Source organism: Centrocercus urophasianus, unplaced genomic scaffold, assembly GCF_019232065.1.
Source record: "Centrocercus urophasianus isolate 14NV4802_14NV808 unplaced genomic scaffold, USGS_Curo_1.0 seq_10, whole genome shotgun sequence".
NCBI classification, from domain to species: domain Eukaryota; kingdom Metazoa; phylum Chordata; class Aves; order Galliformes; family Phasianidae; genus Centrocercus; species Centrocercus urophasianus.
The window spans coordinates 27,058,143-27,078,836 of record NW_024884142.1 but is presented as its reverse complement, the minus strand read 5'-3'; the positions used below and the strand labels follow the sequence as shown (position 1 = coordinate 27,078,836).

The 20,694-nt window shown below is 37.3% G+C and overlaps 1 protein-coding gene across 2 annotated transcripts in view; it reads right to left on the bottom strand.

Moving 5' to 3' along the window:
- Nucleotides 1–20,694, bottom strand: part of PRSS35 (serine protease 35) — a 45,034-nt gene that overhangs the window by 19,861 nt on the left and 4,479 nt on the right. Inside the window, exons 3-5 of one of the 2 annotated variants that reach the window (XR_006168415.1) lie at nt 9,903–10,061; nt 8,039–9,357; nt 187–398 (exon numbers count right to left, since the gene is read on the bottom strand). The exons of the other annotated variant lie outside the window; for it this stretch is intronic. The gene's annotated coding sequence lies outside the window, so the exon portion shown is untranslated. The remainder of the gene's footprint in view (nt 1–186; nt 399–8,038; nt 9,358–9,902; nt 10,062–20,694) is intronic. 2 annotated transcript variants of the gene reach the window in all.

Here is a 20,694-nt window from a genome sequence, read left to right as displayed (position 1 = left end):
CTTTCAGAGGTGTTGTCTATACCACGCCAGATCAACAGTAGCACGTTGGAGTCCTTTTCATCCCAGCAGACCTACAGTTTTCATTTCAAATGACTTTGTGAACATACTACAGAATCCATTGTTGGTAGCAAATTCCATGGCCCTACAGATCATTTCATACCAATGTGATATTCTTCTTTGATTTACCTGCTAGCACAGCTGGTGAGGTATAAGAGACAAACCAAAAGCCCAAATGAGATGGTGGAAGGACTTTTTTCACTTCACAAGCCTTTGTATCTGGTCTCAAGAGAGAAAAATGATGGTGAAGATTTAATATCCGTGTAGATTCTCTTCCTCTACTCATTAAACTTTTTGCTTCTGATTATCTCTCCAGCCCGTAGTCTCCCTGAATTCTTTAACTGTAATAAAGAAAACAGATGCAAGAAGATGGACTTCAGAATGAATTTAATGCAAGTTAAAATAAATGGAAAATTATAGCCCCAACTTGTAATGGAAAACTGATATTCATCTGAAGAATTATCACTCATCCACGTACCTCTCCTTGGCCAAGATTTTTAAACTAACAACTGCATATGACTCAGTTACCAAATCCTCATTAGCAGTATGCATAGCCAAAACTCGCTGAGATGGGGCTTGTCTGTCTCTTATGTTTGCACGGACCTCACTTCATTTTCAGCAGAAGCCAATATTCCTATACATTATGAACAGAAACTGTGAAACTTCTCACTGGATAATTCTGTGTCGTGGCAAGAACAAGCTACAAGCCTCCAGCTGTTACTTCTTCCCTATTTCACTTTCTAGAAGATGCTGAGTATTGTTATGGTAGACTCCTCTCTCTCATCCAGTATCTTCCAGTCATTAAATATATGAGCAAGAACCATCCTCCCTCATCTGCTCCTGGTGTTGGCTCTCACCTCCTCATTTGGCTTTGAAATAAGCATCTCTGTTACTTCATTATGCCCTTTCAAATCCTTTCATAGAGCTCTCCCTTTCTGTGACGCTTATAGGATACTCACCACACTTAGGCTAACGATGGGCTGCAACCGAGCACCAAGTCTGTTATCATATTGTTCTCTCTCTGTAGTACCTTTTCTGCCCATATTCCCTTAAAGATATGTATTGGCTGACGACTGTAGAATCCCAGTTTAGGATGGAGATACTTTAAGCAATAACAGCACGAGTAAAGAAATTAATTTTTGCAGCAGGAGATGAACTACAGATGTGTACATACATTACTCTAGTTGCCACAAAGCTGGGTATTGGAGAGATTTAAATACATAGAGCTACTTTGCTTGTGCCAGTATCTGTTCTGTTTTAATCATAATTACTGACAGTACGCTGCTGCAGCAACAGCATTTCCACTTGAATATTTCAGTTTTAGCAGTTCATGAACTGCATGTAAGAAATATCCTCTGTTAAAAGTTGGCACTAAAGCTACAGCCTATGAGCAGTTTCTATTTAGTTCAGGAATTTTATCTAAGAACAAAAGATACAATTGCTGTTCCAGAAAACATTCTTTCATATTATCATGTTCAAAACTGACTTTGATGACATTGCTCTGTATTTCAATTATCTAAAATATGAACTTTTAGAAATATAATCCATTCACTGTTATCAGCTTTGTACTTCCTTGTCCTTTGATAGTGCTGAGTAGCAATAGGAACCCACTGGCTGCAGTCCCATGGATTGGAGGAAGAAACACAGAATGCCAAGAAGCATATGGAAATGCCCATTCCTTTGACTTTGGCAGCTATGTGCTGAAGACTATATGCCTAATTTACACGCTCACTACAGAAGAAAATGGCTTTTTGCCTTCCAAGTCAAATAAGCGCCTAGCCAGGAAGAAGGCTTCCCAGCCACTAACAACAGAATAAACAAAGGGGAGTCCTCCCTGACATTGTAAAACTCTTCCAGAGAGTGAGGTTTCCACTTTTGTTTGTAATTCCTTCTTCCAGTTTATTTTCTTTATTCTCCCTCATGGGAGGGCCTTACAATCTGTAGGTTTTACTCTTGCCTGTGCTGGGCCATATGACTCTTGCAGTGGTGGACTGAAGCTACAGTGGCCTTTAGGGACTCAGGCAATCCTTCTGCATCTTTTCCGACAGATCTGTCAAATCACAGGGCAGGAGACAGCAAAATCCCAGTGTGGTTGGCTTGACTTGCATTTAGCATATGATCAAAGACTGCCTGCTGCCAAATTTTCCCACAGCTGGATACATTTGACCTAGGTCTAGTGTATTTGCCTCGCTACATGGAACTTGATGAAAATCTGACTGAGGATGTGGCACCTAGCATATTTAGAAAGGGAACATGGACTCTGTAACATCATAAATGTAATACCTGATGAAGTTTGTGCAGCAATTTATTAGAATTTCCCAAGCTGTGTGGTTACACAGAGCTAGACCAAAATAACCTCTCTCCACATACTGCTGTAACTGTACATGTAAGTGGAGCAATGCACACAATGCACATGTGCGTTTGCTGAAACAAAGTAATGCAGGCATGTCCTTTCTGCAATAACGTTAAATGGTTGAGTTAATTAATTCATTTGATTAACTTGAATATCCTGTGACACAACAGTGCACTACAAGATCCACATGAGTGATATGAAACTAAAGAAGCAAATGTAATGGATCAAATTGGAAGACAAAATTCACTACGACCCTCTCATTATTTTCAAATGATGTGTACAAGCAGAGCCCACCAAAATTGCTATTGCAATTATGTGTGCATACTGAGTGGAGGATGCACCAACTTCTCACAGGAAAATTCCCCCAGGGCAGTAAATTGCTCATCCAGATTATTCATCAGGCTACAGAAAGCCAAGATTTTTAAGCAACAGTTACCAATTTGATAGTTTATGAATATGAGTCTAAGGTTAAAACTGCAGAAAATGAAGTCCGAAGGGAACGAGAAAAAAAAAAATAATGGGCAAATAGAGTGTCTGAATTTTCCTCATGTACATTAGCACAGCCATACTTTCTGCTGAAATGCAAATTGCATTCCTGCTTAGTAGTGCTATTATCTTAACTCTAAAATATTCAATTAATATTTTCCCAAACTGGATTCATTAGAAAACTACGATGGTATTCCCAGGGTATGGTCCTGACTTCACTAATTTTTTTCTTCTTCTACTTGTCAGAAAGCATGGGAAACACCCAAATCAGTTCCATTAACTGATTTCTTTTTAGTAAAACATATAGAATTGCAATTTGTTGGTCTCAGTTTAGTAATTCCTGAATGGGTCTTTTTGATATGACTACAGGGAAATGTCTTATTTACAAGATGTTCCTATTTTGCTTCAATGAAATATTTGTTTTGACTTCTAATATCTAATTGCAAAAAATAGATAGAATGAATTAATTACTGTCATTAATCAATAAAATAGTGAAATACTATTGAAAAAAGGTTTTAATGCATGAAGTTGGCCAAACTAACATTTTTTAAATGTTAACATTTGTGAATCTCAAATTTAATTGCTTGATGATAAGCAAGCATTACAAAAAACTGACAATGTCACTGAGGCTTAAATTACTAAAGATGTCAATAGGTTACGTAGGAATCAAGATTACATTTAAAAGATTGAAATTGGTATTGGATGAGTAGTTCAGTGGGCTAAAACTATTGTGTTGTTAGGCCATCTTGAGCAGATCACCAAATTTGGAAGTGAGGCAATCAAAACAGTAGGTAAAGAAACAACCCTATAACCCTATAATCAATATGATATTGATTTAATCTAAACCTTTTCCTTCACCTTTCATCTGCAGCTAAAATGCCTTTCACAGTGCAATGAAATAGCTACCCATGTTGATTTTAACCCAAGTTACAGATACAAAATAGAGATATAATGAATTTAACTAGTCTTAAACCCACTATCAATTTCCCCATCACAGCACCAGGCGTAACAGCTAAGGAAAAATGTATGAAGCCTTTTACACAGTAGGGTTTATATCCAATTAATAAGAAAGAACTAATAGCAAAGACCTGCTTTTACATTTAAGCAGCCTAAGCCCCATATAATACAAAGTCATCAAAGTGTATGCCAAGAAAAAATTCTCATTTGAGCTGTTTATTTCAAAGTGCATTGTTATCATAGCTGTCAGTTTTTTCCAGTGCATTCTTTAGAAATGAAACGGCCCATGGATTGCTATCATGACAGCTTTAGCATCAAAGAAAAAGATTCTATATTATTTGTTCAGCTACAGTGCGTCGTTCACCACAATTCCCATGAAACATTAAAATAAGAAATCCAATGCTACTGCAATGTGTCTCTGAAAATAAATGGTATATACTGGGCTTCATTGTAAAATGAATGACAGATATCTCTTCCCTGTGGTTGACTGCTTTGTTACAGCTTCAGTGAATTTAGTGTATCGATATCAGTGCAAAGGAGAGCAAGCAGCAAGGTAAGAAAGTAGCTGTGAATTCCTAATTAAAGGATTCAAGTCCAGAGATTTCTGGATTAAAGTCTGAAAGTTCAGGTTTTGTGGTACTTTCTCCTTTATTCTTTTTTAGGACGTTTCAATCATTAAACATTGGGAGCTTAATCCAGATTTTCACATAAAGAACATAGAATCTACCTCTCCATGATTTAAAGGGTTTTATGAAAAGATCCACGTATCTTTTACAGTCTTTGCTACATATTTTTAACACTGAAACACAGTAAACACACCTAAAACATTTTCATCCTGATTTCACATGCTATTGTTTTACTTTTCTCTTGCTGTTAAAATGGAGCTGATCAGGAGGTAATGAATTCCAGTACTTAAGAGGTGATTGTTTACATAGATTCCTTTCTCCACTATGTAAGTTACAGAGAAAAGTGAAATAGCAGTTTTATGTGCTGTCACACTCCCTACCAAGCCATGTATCCAAATCTATCGCAAGAACACTGAATTTTGAACTTTCATATATGAAGGCTCAAAAAATGTATCTGAAAGCTCCAATAGATTTACAGAAAGGGAAGGATTTCTTCCTTTCCATTTTTTTAATCAGTATTTCTTGTTTCTCCTGATATTTTTGTATTTCTTTTGTTTCCTTCTGTTTCACACTGTTCTGGAATTCTGGTACAAGATATTCATGTGCACCGAAGACAATAGCAGTAAAATTGCACATGATAATGTAACTTTTTCGGAAGTTATGCTGTGAACTTTGAAAGGTCTCTATAGATGCCAGAAATGTCCTAAAATTCAGTTGCTAACAAAAAAAGAAAATTAAATAGCAATCTTCTTTTTTTTAATAGGCCAGTCCAGCCATCTTGTGATTATGGAGAATGTAAAAAATCCACATAAATGTAGTTCATGTTTGACTTGTTCCTACATAAAAGAATGATAGAGGAACTAAATACAGGAATCTGCAAGATACTTGTACCTTAGCTTTTACCTAGGCAAAATGTCTCTTCTTATTTCCATCTCTCCAATGCAAGCTAAGGCTTGACTCGTTCACAGATAAACTGTCAGATCTTCATGCTACAACTACAGATGCACCATAGATGAAAACCAGACACTAATGAGTATGCTCTGGGATTTTCATCAACTGTTTTAACCATGTAAGTGCTTTACACAGTAACAATTCCTTTAGTAGTCTATGTGAATAAGTATTTACAGTCAAAACTAGAATTCTAAGTTTAGGTTTCAAAGGAAAATAGCACTGATTTTGATCTGAATTTGGAACGTCTTTTTATTCTTGCTTTCTTCTCAACAATAAAATATGATTTGAAACTATATACTTTAATAATTAAAGGCAGAAACAAAATGCCATATTTTAACAATTTTTGTTTTCATGTTAATGATCTAACTGGCTGTAATTCTGTTAATATCTGGCAGAGAAGTCAGTGTTAGTAGAAAGATGTATAAATAGACAAATTCCATCAGCATATTAACAGTCTTTACAGGTTTCCCAAGTAAAACTGTGGCTGGTGAAATGAGATATTGGATCAAGCCCTGAGTGCAGCACAGCCTGGTCCAAGAGAGCCAGAGAAAACTAACAGGTCTGAAGTCTGTGCCTGAGGATTTCAACAAGATTAGCAAAGGCTGATGAAGAAAAGGGGGGAGGAGGTAGGAAATTCCCCCCTTGGTTCCCCTTCTCCACAAGAAAGAGGACTGCTGGTGTTGGAAATATTTGTCACATTCTTTTGTGTTAGAGGCTGCAGGGTTCTATGTGGGTTGTGAAGAAGAGGTGTGAGGATGCAGCTCTGTGCACGGTCATCATTAAGACCATGCCATAAGGGAAAGACCTGGACAGCTGTTGCAAAGGGCAAGTGGAGAGTCGAGGAATCTGAGTGCTCAAAGGGTAAGAGAACACTGTAGCAGCCAGGTGCCTGGCTGCGAGTGTGTCATTCAGTAAAGAAGATAGCCTAATTCCCACTTAATATACCAAGAACAATTTTTACTAAACTACTTCTGCCTTTAGCTGTTTGCTTATCTACCTTGAATGCTGCATGCTGCATTCTCAAGACAAGGCATCTGGAAAAATAAATGATTTGTTTTCTCATGGAATTTTTCTGAAGTTAGATCATAAACTTCCCATGTGGCAATTTAGGTCATGAAGATGATATATGAAGACTGATGTGTTAGGTTTCTCTGACTGGAGAAGAGATCAGATTACCTAGAGAAGAAATGGGAAAGGTTACAACTGGGATCTAAGTGACTCTCTCTGAGCTCCTGTGAGTTCTTTCATTTCTAAAAGTAGCCAGAGTTCAGCATGGAAGAAGGAATGGGGAGGAAAAGTTTTGGACTATTTTCTCTCTCAGAGAACTCTTTCTCTTAAAATTCTGACAACATAAGCTAAATGCAACAAAGGTCTTCAGAAAGAAGTAGATTTGCAGGTAGTCACTGAGTAAATTAAAGATGAGCACCATTTTGAAGATCTGCAAAAATATGCAGTAAGTTTAATGGGAAAGATACTTACTAAGTGACTAGGCAACAAAATGGCAGGTAAATTTCAGAGATTACTGTAAGGTGACAGGTACAAGAAAAAAACAATTTCCTCGATGAACCCCAAGTTGACTATTACTATTTTGATTTGAAATCATGCCTTATAGATAGGCATTTCTATGAATATATCGCCTTGATGAGAAGCTGCAATGCAGACAGAAGGTTAGGCATTATTAGGAAAGAATAGAGAGAGAAAAATTTTACTACCCCACAGTAAAATATAAATTAAAGAAGTCCAAAGATCCTGAATACCTTGTGCAGTTCTTTTCCTTCTCTAGGAAATGACGTAGTAAAAAATGGGATGGCAATAAAGTGGATGCAAAATATGAAAAAATTTCTATGCAAGACTATTTTCTACTCATTCTGAAAAACAGCTGATCTAGAAGAACAAGACAAAGGTTTATAAAATCGTGAGTGTTACGGAAAATAAGAAATGGATAATAAGAAATTATTTTTCTCCATCTTTCAAAAAGTGGGAGACATTCACACCAGCAGTTAACAGGTTCAAAATTAAGAGAAGGAAGTACTTCTACAAGCATATATATTTAGCCTGTGGATCTCATTGCTACATAATGTTATAGATGCCAAAATCTTGCATAAATTAGAAGTGGTCTGGACAAATTCACGTAAGCAAAAATCTGTTCCAGGTTTTTAATGTAAATGGACCACCTCTAAATCAAATTCACCGCCTCTAACTCAGTTGGCTTCTGAGCCAGAATTTCGGAGAGTATACTGGGAAAAGTTAGCACATTGTTTGATAGAAACCACTTGTGTTTCACTGTTTATTTGTTTTAACCGAGGTTGACTTCTATGAACAGCAGAAAAAGGACAAAGAGCATGGTTTTCCTTACAGTGGAAGACGTATGTGTATCAACTTATTTAGTCACAAAAACACCACACTTTGTGGAAATAGGAGAATTGAGACAGGTGATCTCAGTGAGTTTTCTCAAAAAATGGAAAAAGACCAGTGTTGGAAACTCTAGGAAGAGACAACATCATTTTTCTACAGGTGGCACAGTATCTTCAAGATCCATAAAACCTCATCAGATGTAGTTTGAATAGAAATTAACATCTGTCATATTTCTTTATATGTGAAAAATTACCTGTATTTCTTTATGTCATGAACACACGGGGAATTGCCTCCAGGCTCTTGGCTCTTTGCCTTCGGTCCTCATAAAGTATAATTCTTTGAGGGGTACAGAATATCTTTTCAGTTCAACATTGGTGCTTATTTCTTCTGTGTTCTTTTGTTCACCTTCATGAGCTGCAGGAAACTGTCTCTGCTCTTCAGATATTTAGTATGCTCACTATTCACATTTGGAGACAGTGTTTGGGGATGAGTGGGTCCTTGGTCTGATCCTGTTCAGTTGTTCTAATGTTTCCATTTGTCTAAGTGCTTTCCCATGTGATAAAATCCATAGACCTGAATTAAAATATTTGCTCCTTGTGTGGTTCCCCTCCAACTCAGGAAAACGTTGTGATCTACCTAATTACTGGAGTTCATTTGAGTTAAGATGCAGATGAAAGACTCCAGCCCACTTGAACCCTCTTCTGAGGAACCTCTATTGAAGGAGCTCAAAAGTACTCTCTATCCTCCCTGGCTTTAGAATACGCTGTAAGGTTTAAGATCCAGCTCAGCTAGTAAAATGCTCTTTTGAAACATGGAAGATGTGGAATACACCATGAGCCATCAAGTCATACCAAACTGGCTTGGTATGAAATGGTGGTGAGCCCAAGGCTCCCATCTACTTGGTCTGCTGTAACCACTAATTTGCTAGTGGTTGAAGTTCTGTTCTGCTTGTGATGATTAGATGAAGCACTCCATCATTTTCTCTGTTAATAGTGAGAATTATAAAGATTAGGGAAATAAAGATAAATAAACATACATGCCTCAGGGGAAGTTGCCTGAATGAGACCAACAGCAGTGCAGGGGTTGCTGGTTATATTTCTTCTCAGAGGACATGGTCTGTTTACTTGCCAGATGAGCAGAAGACTTGATACACTTATGTTGCCTGTACCATACTCTGAATGCCACTAAAAAAATACTGAAAAAAAATACTGGATATAGCAGTTACAGCCTCTGTGTTGAAGGAGTCAATGATAAAGTTATATTGTCCTTAATGGAAGCTAGAAATGATCCAGTGTTTCGGTCTGTAAGGTTTATTATCACTTTGTCTTCCCTATTCATTGTGGCCAGCAGCCAAGCAACAACATTTCTTCAAAGCTTGGCAGTTAAGCTAAAATGCTTTGGGCTGCCAACACATACAGAACACAATATGTATGTAAGATGTGTAATAAGTATGGAATAATCAGTTCAGATATAGATCTGACACTTCAGACTTAGGTCTGTATAATTAGACTTTTTGAAAGGGTTTCTTTACATCTGCAATGCTGCACGTTCTGCCGTTGATCCTGCTGAATCCTGTTGACAAAGCAATATCATGATCAAGTTAAAACAGTCAGCAAGTAGCTTAAACACCAGTAGGTGTTTCTACCGTAGCTGGGAAATGAAAAATATTGCTAATATAACTAATAAATGCTAATAACATACGGTTTAAAAAACTGCATGTAAAAATTATTGTGGTATTATTGACATTTAAATTGGTGAGACAAAAGCTTGATGTTTGCAACCCATCAGTTTCAAATCAACAATTAATTCCTTAATTCAAGTCTTACGTAATGTAGAAAAGCAGTAGTGAGTACAGGATTCATACATGTACTTCAGAAAGTCAGCATTTCATTTAGTGGTTAACTTCAGAATCTCTTTTTCTATTGCAAAGACTACCCATAAAAAAAGAAGAAAAAAAAAAAAAGTGAGGATTAAACATGACCTTTTTAAGTATTCCACAAATTAATTTTGGTTGAGGTTTTAGGGAAAAGCAGGATAGTTTGTTGGAAAATGAAGAGAAGATGTTTAAGTAAAAAAGTTGAGAAATAAAATATGCCCTGTTCACTGAGTGTGCATACCGTTGTGCCTTTCTGAAGCAGCCAAGGTCACACTGAAAACTGGGGAGAATACAAAGCTCTTGAGCACAGTTTTCTGAATTCTCTGCTCAGTTTCACTAGCAACTCAGTATCTTGCCAGCCCACCTGACCTCTGACACTCTACTCCTTTCTCTGTAGCTCCTGGGAAAAAAAAAAAATGAATAAAATTCTCAAACGTTTTACTGGATGAAGGCTTTTAAGTACTTTAAGGCAGGTCTTTAATGTTTTGCTTCCCCCCCTTAACCCCCCCCCAAAAAAAAAGCATCAAATACAGAATCATAGAACACCATAAAGGATATTAGCTGCCACCATAATACAAATCATGGTAATACATATGATAATACAAATTAATTACAACACCTCCTTTGTGCAAAGCCCAGGCTGGGTAACATCAAACCATGACCTTGCCCTTAAGTATAACACACACCTGCATATTCTCTGCCTGCTGGTTACTTGGACTGCTGACTGCCATCCAGGATCCATCACATCTGCAGGAGGGATCCATCACAACTGTGGCATGGTGTGGAAGTCTGCCTCCGCACTCAGTGATCTTGGTTTGAGCTGCTGGTATTGTTTTTATTGTTCTAAAACTACTCATAGCATTGCTGCTACAAAATACATTACAATCCAGGTGCTGCTATGTTCTGAAGTGGTTTTGTAAGTAGTTTTACACTCATTTGTCAAATAAATGAACCTGACACATTCCTTAATACATTCAGTTTTCTTTAACTAATTGTAAATCAGTCTTCATCAGTGAAAAGTAACTCTTCATGCTCTGCTGGACCATAACCAAATATTATAACAAGTGATACTGAAACTGTGCATGACTTCAACAGATTATCAGGATAATTGCAAAGGCTTTCTTTTCATATGCCCAAAGATTACACTTACAAAATATCTTCTTACTGGCTCTGCACCTTATTTTCCAGACGGATAACAGAAACTAAGCCATACAATCCTGTCTCACTTAAACTGGAAAGTACAAAGGGATCAGAGTGTACAAACACAATTACAGGACCAGAAATTTCAGAAAAGAAAGTTTCCTACTAGAACTACAACAGAAACTTTGTGCAGCTCTTAGAACTGCCTTAGAGAGAACTTTTCATAGAATCACAGAATCACCAAGGTTGGAAAAGACCTCAGTGATCATCCAGTTCAACCATCCACCTGCCACTAATATTTCCCACTAAACAAATGTCCATAGTATAACATTCAAATGTTTCTTAAACACCTCCATGGATGGTGACTCCATCTTCTCCCTGGGCAGCCTTCCAGTGCCGAACCTCTCTTTCAAAGAAGAGATTTTTCCTAACAAGCAACCTGAATCTGCCCTGGCACAGCTTGAGGCCACTCCCTCTACTCCTCTCACTAGTTAAGCAGGAGAGCAGGCCAACACCCACCTCACCTTAACCTCCTTTCAGGCAGTTCTAGAGAGTTGAAACATCTCCTCTAAGCCTCCTCTTCAGCTGATTAAACAATCTCAGATGCTCAGTTAGCTTCACCCTTCCATGGCAGAACCGAGAAGCAACTGGTAAGTGCAGTATTGCTAGTCTCCCTTTGTTATTGGGTGCAAGTAAATCGGGGCTTGCTAATAACATGTTGCACTGGGAAAATACGAGAGGAATATTTAAATGAAATGTGGGATTGTGTACTTAAGAGACAAGTGCCACCTCCTCAGAATGTTTACAGCCTCTGGCACATCACTTCTTAAGACATAAGCACAGATACAGTGCTATATTGTACCTTAATAACTCCAGTGCCTTTTGGATGCTTTAGCTTTACATTCTAGCTCCTCTCACAAGTCTGGCTTTCCTTTCTCTAGTTCTCTGCAGAATTAAGGAACATATGTCTGCAGCATGTGGGTACATCAGGGATTTTCAGAGAAAGAAGCTGAATGAGTTCAAATCCTTTTTAGGGTATGAACTGCACAACTTTTCTGCTTAGAAACAGCTTTTTTACAATTTGCTTTGCACTTGTGCAAAAAAAAAAAAAAAAAAAAAGAAAAAAAAAACACAAAACAAAACTCATATATCTACTGTTTAATGAAGGGCAAATTTTCTTATGCTACTACCAAGTTACTGCTGCTGTTGCCCTCAAGCCTTTCTGCTTTCCTTATGCATGCTAGTGTGGATCAAAGTGCAGATAATCACTTCAGTAGGCCAGAAACTCAGCACAAAATACCTAATTTCAACCCAATTCAGCTGCTACTCCACTTTACAAGCCATCTCCCAAGCGGAGGGATAACAGGAGGTGCTATGGAGCAGAGCTGCTCAGGCCTATGTCAGGTACCATGAAGCATGGCAGAGGGGAATGTGGGCTGCTTCATGCCCATCTCTATTATTGAAATATATGCAGCTCTATGAGTGCCTGTTTACAGAGATAGATCACTTCTGGACACTATCAGCAGGACATAATGTTTCATAATGTCTCTCTCTCTCAGAGCTGAAGAAAGGATGAGTGATTTGCCCTGTAGGAACAATTAAAAGGCTGTGGGGAATTAATTAATTCTCTCAAGAGCCACAACAGTAGTACAAAGGGTGCTGGAGTCTAAGCTGGGATTTTCTGGCCCTCCTTGGGAAAGCACTTTTAGATCCTCGCTCTGGGGCTAGCAGAGGGAAGAGGAGAGGTTGCTCCTGCTCCTTACAGCTGTCAGGAATGGCTCGGGCTTCCCCCCTTGCCTTCAGCTGGCTGAAGCGAGGCATGCCTTATGCAGTAGGTAAAGGGGTGCGTGTGTGTTGGAGGGTGAGGGAGGAGGTGGAATATTATATTATTATTTAAATAAAAGGTCAATTTTAAAATTAATTTTCCTCTTTTTTTCTTTTCTTTTTTTCTTTACCCACAAAAAGATACGTTAGGAAAATGTTTGAGCATCAGTGAGGTGACAAAAATCATTTATTTTCCTGAAAAGCTGCCCCTTCCAAGTGCCACACAAGCTACAGGGACTTGGTCTCTCTTTCCTTTAGTGTGACAGGACACTGCCATTCCAGTAGAACAAAGCACAGCCCGGATAAGAAACACTGTAACTCCAGGCTGATTTCAGCTGATACATCAGAAATGACCAGAGCCACACTGACTTCGATAGAATTAATGCAAGTTACACTAGAAGGCAATTTTTGGCTTATGAAACTTCTGTAGAATATTTGTGTACAGTTCCTCCTGGTACAACCTGAAACAAAGTAGAGCCAATTCGCACATTTGAAATTGTCGTTCTTTCCTTGGTTCACTGATTAGGTTGCTATGTAAGTCCTCATCTTCCAAGAAAAGATTTGTTCTTTGTTATTACTGTACTAACCCTATCTGTGAACCAAGTTTTTCACTGTTTTTCCATGCAGCTCACACGACTCCATGTTCTTAATTCAAAAATAATTAAGGATTTATTAGATATGTGTGGGGTTGTTTTGTTTTGTTTTTGTTTTTTTTGGTGCACTGGGACAAATTCCTAGTTCATTATTATTGATAGAAAAATAATGAAGTTAAAATGTGGCCTATATACTGTTAGATTATCTTAACTGCTAATTTATTTTTATTAATAGTTTATTTGTTCTACTAAAGATTTACACAGATAAACGCACCTTATCATAACCTTAACATTACTAGCAAAGCGGATGGGACTCTAAACTCAGGTGACTTCAGGGTCTCCCAGTTTAGCATAATCATCTCCCTCTAGTCAGTTAAACACAGCAGGCAGAACAATATTTTTAGAAAGTACAGGAGGTGCTCATCACTCTGCAAACTGATTCAAGATGTAAAGGAAAATATTCACAAGGTACACCTATGTGACATGCTGCACCCGAACCTCATAAGAAATTCTAGATCTGCCACATGCTACTGAGGAGTTTGGGGTGCAAAGGGAATGGGGGCATTGAGAGCCACTGCAAAGCTGATGAGCTGCAGAGGTTAAGAGGTCTGCAACTGATAATGATTTTAAGACACAAGTATTCCTACCATGCTAGCACAAGGATGATAAGACTTATATGAATTATCAGAAAGTAATAATACAGAAATGTGAGATTTTCAGTTCTAGAGTGGGACCAAGAGAGCAGGTAGAGGATATATAGTTGATTCACAATGTTTTTCAGATATAAAACACAATACAGTTTCTTAAGAATACATTAGAGTAGGTTCCATGAAAAAAAAGTGTGGCCAGAGGAAGCAAATTAGAAAACGAAGCCATGGTTGAGAATTCATTTTACTTATTTTAAACTTCAAAATTAAATTCTGGCATAAAATATTTGATGATGAACAGATCAGGAAACAATTTACTTTCACTACAAAGCCATAAATAAACGTGAAAACTATTCTGGGTAACTGTTTTCTGTATTCAGATACATTAAAATTGTGTGGCTTTATAAACTTTAAACAAGTCTTATTGCATATAACCCTCACTAAAGAATGTGCACTTTGGTACATATGAAAATACTGGTTGAGAGACAAAGAGGTTTGATATACTGCACGTGCACCATTCATTAATTTTCCCTGACAATTTACATGCATAGCTGTTGGGTTATCCAAATATAAACTTGTACATACCCTGAGAGCTTGGAAGGTTCACACCCTTTTTAAATCCAGGCAACCTTTCTTCCCTGCCTAATTCCCATTAGGCCTCTATACAGTACTTGCCAGCAGGCTGAAGCTTGGCAGGTGTGGTCTTTTGTAAATTTTCCCCAGCTGATGTTTAAATGGAAATCTCTTGCACACATGAAAATATAATTTTCACCCAAATGCTTTCAGGATTGTGACCTCAATTTGAAAACTGCGAAGTAGGGGCTACATCCTGACTCCAGATCACAGTATTGCATGCCACAAACCAATAAAAATAACAAGTACTTGCAAATGTTATGCAAAGACCCGGTGTTGCTGAAATATATGCCCTCATTGCAAATTTGTATTGCCAGTTTCACTATGATTTATAATTATAGTGGTATTCTTATGACATGATTAAGTTTCTGACAGCTTATGTTTTTGACCTAACCACAAAATGTTATTCTGGCTATTACTCAGCATAGAAAAAGCAGTGGTGACAGCAACTGCTTCATGCTATTTTAATTCTTTATAAGAGAAATTGTTTAAGGACTTAAAATCACCATCTCACAGTGTGCGGAAGTTACTATGGAAACTCTTGTACTGAAAATAGTCATTTTTTTATTATTATTTTTTTGACTAAGGGAAAAGAAAGATCCTTAGGTATTTAATTTATGGGATAAGATCTATTAGTCATGGAGAAACACTGTTTCAAGTGATAAAGAATATTGGCTTTTCTCTTTAATGTAGGTTAATGTTACAACTTGTACCCCTTCTTAAATTTCACAAGTTCAGATCTTCCACTTGGAGTCTGCATTAGCAAAGATAAATACACAGTAATTGTTCTACATCTACATTAATACTTTTTAGCGACTCAGATATCCCATGATTTCTGGCCACGTTTATTGTGCCACATTAACTGGAATTGCTTTGGGCCCTGTATGCATTGCAAGAACTTCATCCTTTATGTAGATATAATCTCAAAACTAATCACGTCCTGTTTTTATATTTGAGAGTTTCTATTTTTTAGTAAGTTTTGAACAAACAAAACCCATGTTATGAGCTCCTCCTGCTTAAGCAGAGCAAAGTAGGTTTTCTCTGTCATGCTGGTTTTAAATGACTTGTTAATTCATAAGTGTCTGAGCAGCTGATTGTGGCAGAGGTAAGTTGCTTCTGTGCCCCAAAGTATAATGATCTGCAATTTGTATCCATCTCCTGCAGTCCAGATTAATGTTGGCCAATCAACCATCAGAGGACTTGTGGCAACAGATTTTTGGTTTGACCACAGACCTTACGTATAGGAAATATGATAGTTGTTCTGGCTTTCAATGAGTGGGTAGCTCATGGTTTGTAGCTAATACTGATAATGTTTGTAGCCATAGTTCAGGTACCACAAATAATGTGCAGCACTTTTTTGCCACAAGGACGAATTAATGAGAATTTTTCCAAGAACTGCAGAAAAGATGAATGATATGCAGGATGATCAGAAAGTCTTATGTTTTCTAATTCATGAAGATATGTCCTTATGTCAGAGGGTTTGGTGAAAGAAAGGCTGACTATACATGCACAACTACAGGAGAGAGGTGGGGTGAGACGCAATTCCAAAAGATTCATAGTATCTGCTGAGGTAACAAAATGGTAGATTAAATATTTAATCCCAGTGTTATTCACGTACACTGAACTGCTCTAATTTACTTAAGACTTCTTAGGAAAGTGGCCACAGAGCCAACACAGAGCTCATTCTCTGAAAATTGGCACTGACTGTTACAGACTGTAGGAAAAGTGGATAGAGTCTCAGAAATTATTTGCACAAATAAATGGAAAATTAAAGACAAGATATCAATGACATAAAGTGACATAAAGTTAGACACAGTACATTTGCCTCCTTGACACAGTCTGTATTAGCAGTCATGTCAACTCCAAAGGTTTTCAGTATAGGTAAAAAGTAAAAATTATTTATCTTTTCTCATACTCTACAAAAGTAGGGGTCATCCAAAATATTATCCAGCAAGAGCTGAAAACATACAACATTCTCAAATAAAACATTTTCAAACGCTATGCTGTTAATTATGAGACACAGTGCATCAAGGATATTGTGTAAGCCAAGCAGAGGGATTCAGAAAAGAATCAGACAAAATCCATGGCTATTAGCTGTAGTAGTCTGATGGTAACTCCGTTTTGGGAAGTCCTTGCAATTTATTGCCTTGAACTGAGAGGGAATGCCAAGGAATGCTGCATTTCTAAAAACCTTTTGTAAATTAACTGTCTACTGCTTTTTATACCAGGATATTGTGATAGGTGGCCCTTCAGTCTGACGAAGTACAAGAGTTTTCAGATTTTCATACTTGTTGTCACGGTTTTGTGCATAGATTGATCTAGTTAACTCCATGACACCTGTACGTTAAAAAACTCTTTGTAAGATACTACTATCCATAAATAATTTGGCCTTGGATAAGTGTGATTAATATTGCCCAAACGATCATGTCACACTGAGCCCTACATCTATGCAAAGCAAATCACAGTTGTTTTTGCGTGTTATAGAGTCAGGATTCTGTGGTTGTAGACCTGACACTGTGGCCCCAGCTGAGCTGAGCCCAGGGAGTGCATCACAAATAGATGCTTTCTGTGCTCACATTCTGGTAACAGCAGAGTGATAGAGGATAATATCAGTGTTTAATGTTGGCGTGTAACAGTGTGGAAGCTTCAAGGTTCATCTAAAAGGGTCATCTGTGTTCCAACAGTGCTTCTGCTGTTTTCTTTTACCTAGCAGTGATTTCCTTCTGAAGCCTGTTGCATGGGCTGTATGGAGGTGGAATTCACTGAAAATAAGTAGCATTCTTGTTTTAATGGGTATTTAGAAACAGTGAGTAATTATGCATGGGAGATGCATAGAGTGAACGTTCCTGAAGAGTTATGAGGACATTATAACTAGTCATGGTAGGATAGGTTAACAGGTAGTGGTATGTAACTTTTAGACACACTGTTTTCTACTGCTTTGATTAAACCATTTTAGGACTGTTTGCGTGTTTGTTTCTATATTTGGTTTATTTTTACATAAATAGGAATAAAAATCTCTTCTCGCTTCTTACAGATATAAATCAACAGAAAAGCTTGCAGTCATAGCAAGAAGATCTGATTATTTGCCAGGTAAAATATCTGATGCTACATAGTGGTGCGGTTATCAGTCGTCTCTGTGTTCTTTACATAGAATTTCCCATTGAGCTGTATTTCTCCCTGGAGTTAATTTATAGTACAAATTTACTTAATTTTTTTCAGTAATGTTTCCTGAAATAAATAAACTGTGCCCTTCAGCTGTTCCCTGTGGTTAATTATGTTAACTGGGACAGCTATTCTTCAGACATTTTATAAAACACTGAAACTCTCATCTGAACTAGGCCACTAACTAATTGCTATGCACAGGCAACAACACCACATTATTTCTGAAACCTTGTAATCATTGTCCTGTTTCTGAACATCCATGGTACTGGTGAATTATCTTCTGCAGGACTACTTTAAATCAGAAAATTCCCTGCTTAGACAAATTATCTATTATTTCCTGTATTTGTAATGACAGAAAATAATGCTAAATGTTTCTACAAGTTAGGTTTCAGCAGAAATAGTCTTAATGATATTAAAAGAACATAATGCTATTTGAAAAATAAGATCAATACTCAAAATGGCTGAGGTAGTTCTTCAAAATATTGTCTTAGAAATATTGCATCCTTTTGGATTTTTGGTGTGGTGAGTTACTGTTTTAAGTGAAGCAATACAGATTGATTTATTTATGTTAGAAATCTTTTGGCTGCATTAAGGATTTAAGGTATGTATAGTCACTGCATAAAAGCCATTGTATACAGACTTCCGAGGGCCCAAATGTATAGAATAGCTCCTTAAGGACAAGATGAACAGGTTTGGCAGTGAATCAATTCATAAACTACTGACTACTGTCTCTAAGTAACCATGAGGTTGAGAATGACATCAGAAATGTTTCGAGAGAAATGCTCCTGTGTCCTATGGTGAAGACAGAGCTTAAAATAGTGATCTCTAAAGACTACCTTTGAGCCCTTACTCAGTTGTTCTCTTCTAGGTGCTACACTTGTTAAGACGAAAGGGTGGTCAGGCACTGGAATGGGCTGCCCAGGGAGGTGGTGGAGTCACCGACCCTGGAGAAGTTCAAGGAATGTTTGGATTTTGTGTTGAGGGACATGGTTTAGTGAGTACTATTAGTGATAGGTGGATGGTTGGACTGGGTGATCTTGAAGGTTTTTTCCAACCTTGGTGATTCTGTGAAGATTGTAGGTATTTTCTCTTATGTTTTGTACTCACGCTGAAGTTGTCAAGGCCTTATGTAACTATTAACAAACCAGGAATCATTGAAAGGGATGCTCACAGAATGTTAGGATTGTTTCAGTTGGAAGGGAGTTTTAGAGGTCATCTAGTCCAATACCCTGTGGTTTGCTTATATCTTGTCTATGGACTCTTGTTTAAGAATGCCACTCTTTGCACTGGAAGGTAGTAATTTATTATCTCAAAAACTTTTGCCACTTCCTTCTTCTCTGCTGATTTAGGTGATTTTACCTTTAGGTTGGTTTTGTACAAAATATTTGTATATAAAAAAATCTAAATGCAGCTGGAATCTAAGTGCAGCTGGAATCTCATGAACCTCCAGTGCTTTGGCAAGTGAACTGCATGTAATGGACCCCACACAGCTTCCCATGCGTAAGGAAGGGTTGCTGATGAACTAAGGATTATATTTGAGCCTGTGCCAAAGTTTTTGTGAGAAGATTTGTTTTTAACATTGCTAATGATTTGGAAAACAAAATGGACTTTGTGGGACAATCTCCAAAATACTTATGGTAATTAGAACATGTGGAGAAGAAGTCTTTAACAGGCCCACAAAACCATCTGTCCTTGCACAGGAGAGGAAGTAGTTAAGACCTTTCAGAGCATGCTTTGTCAGTTGCTAAACCATTAACATTACTGTGCCAGACATAACGATGGTGAAAATGGAAGCGAATGGAAACAAACATCAGAAACACACTCACTAAAACTATTCCAAAGTAATCCTAAAGGTGTCAAAGTTATTTAGAATTATGCCTGTAACTGACAGAGCTGAAATAATTCATCACATTTTTATAAACAATGGTTGGAGACTTACAAAGTTACTACTCTTATTGCTGGAACATACATCTGATACAGCAGTTTAAGTAAAAATGCTGTTTGGGGCCTTTTTCTAAATCCTATTATTCCTAGCAATACAGTGAACTCCCAGTATTAAGATACGAATCATACAATAATGTCATAGCAATTTTATTTTGGCATTCAATAATCCTCAGTTCCAAATTCATTGTTAACACTGCTAAAACAAAGCCAAGAAAAATTTGTTCTGAGATACTTAACATAACAGTCAAAAATGTTAGTTCTAGTAATCCGAAATATTCTTCCATATTATCTTTAAAATATTTGAGATTGAAATGTGTACGTACTTCGTAAAATTATGTGAAGTGCACAATGAAGGCTTTAGCATTAGTGATAAAAAGATACTACTAACAAGATTTCATGTCTTTCAGATAAGTAGCCTTGGTATTCTAGAAATAACTGACATTCCTCATCACCAGCCAATTCAGGAAATTAATTCAAAAAGGATATTTCAAAAAAGATTTGCTTCAAACTTTTTTGAATAGTTTGAAGAGGAGGTACGTGATTTTCCACTGCTTTATGTAGGTCATTTAAGCTACTCCAGAGTGTCTATATATAATCAAAATAAAACTATTTTATATCAACTTTTAAAATATATTCTCATTCTTGTTGCATCTGTACATTTGTGAAGGATGTGGCCCACATGTCAAAACAATAAAACGTCATTCACTTCTCATTCTGCCATGAGCAAACCATGCAGCAGAAATGAATGGTTCTATAGGCATGCAATTGCCCCTGTGTGTCCTTCTCCCTCCTCTGCAGTCAGCTGATGGAAGTAGCTATTGGTGTGCACTAAGCTGAAATTCTCTCATGGTGCTTTAACACATCTGTCAACATGTGCTGGACAAGTGTGGCTTTTTTTTTTTTTTTGCTGCAATGCCTGGACTATGCAATATCAACTAGTAAAAAGTACAACGGGCATATTTATGGTATATTAAATATTTTTAGCTATATTTATATTACACTGGAACAATTTTGATTTCCATCAATCTAGCCTCAGCTTCCAAAATGGCAGATATTTATCACCAATTGTTGAAGTTAAGTAGTTTAACTA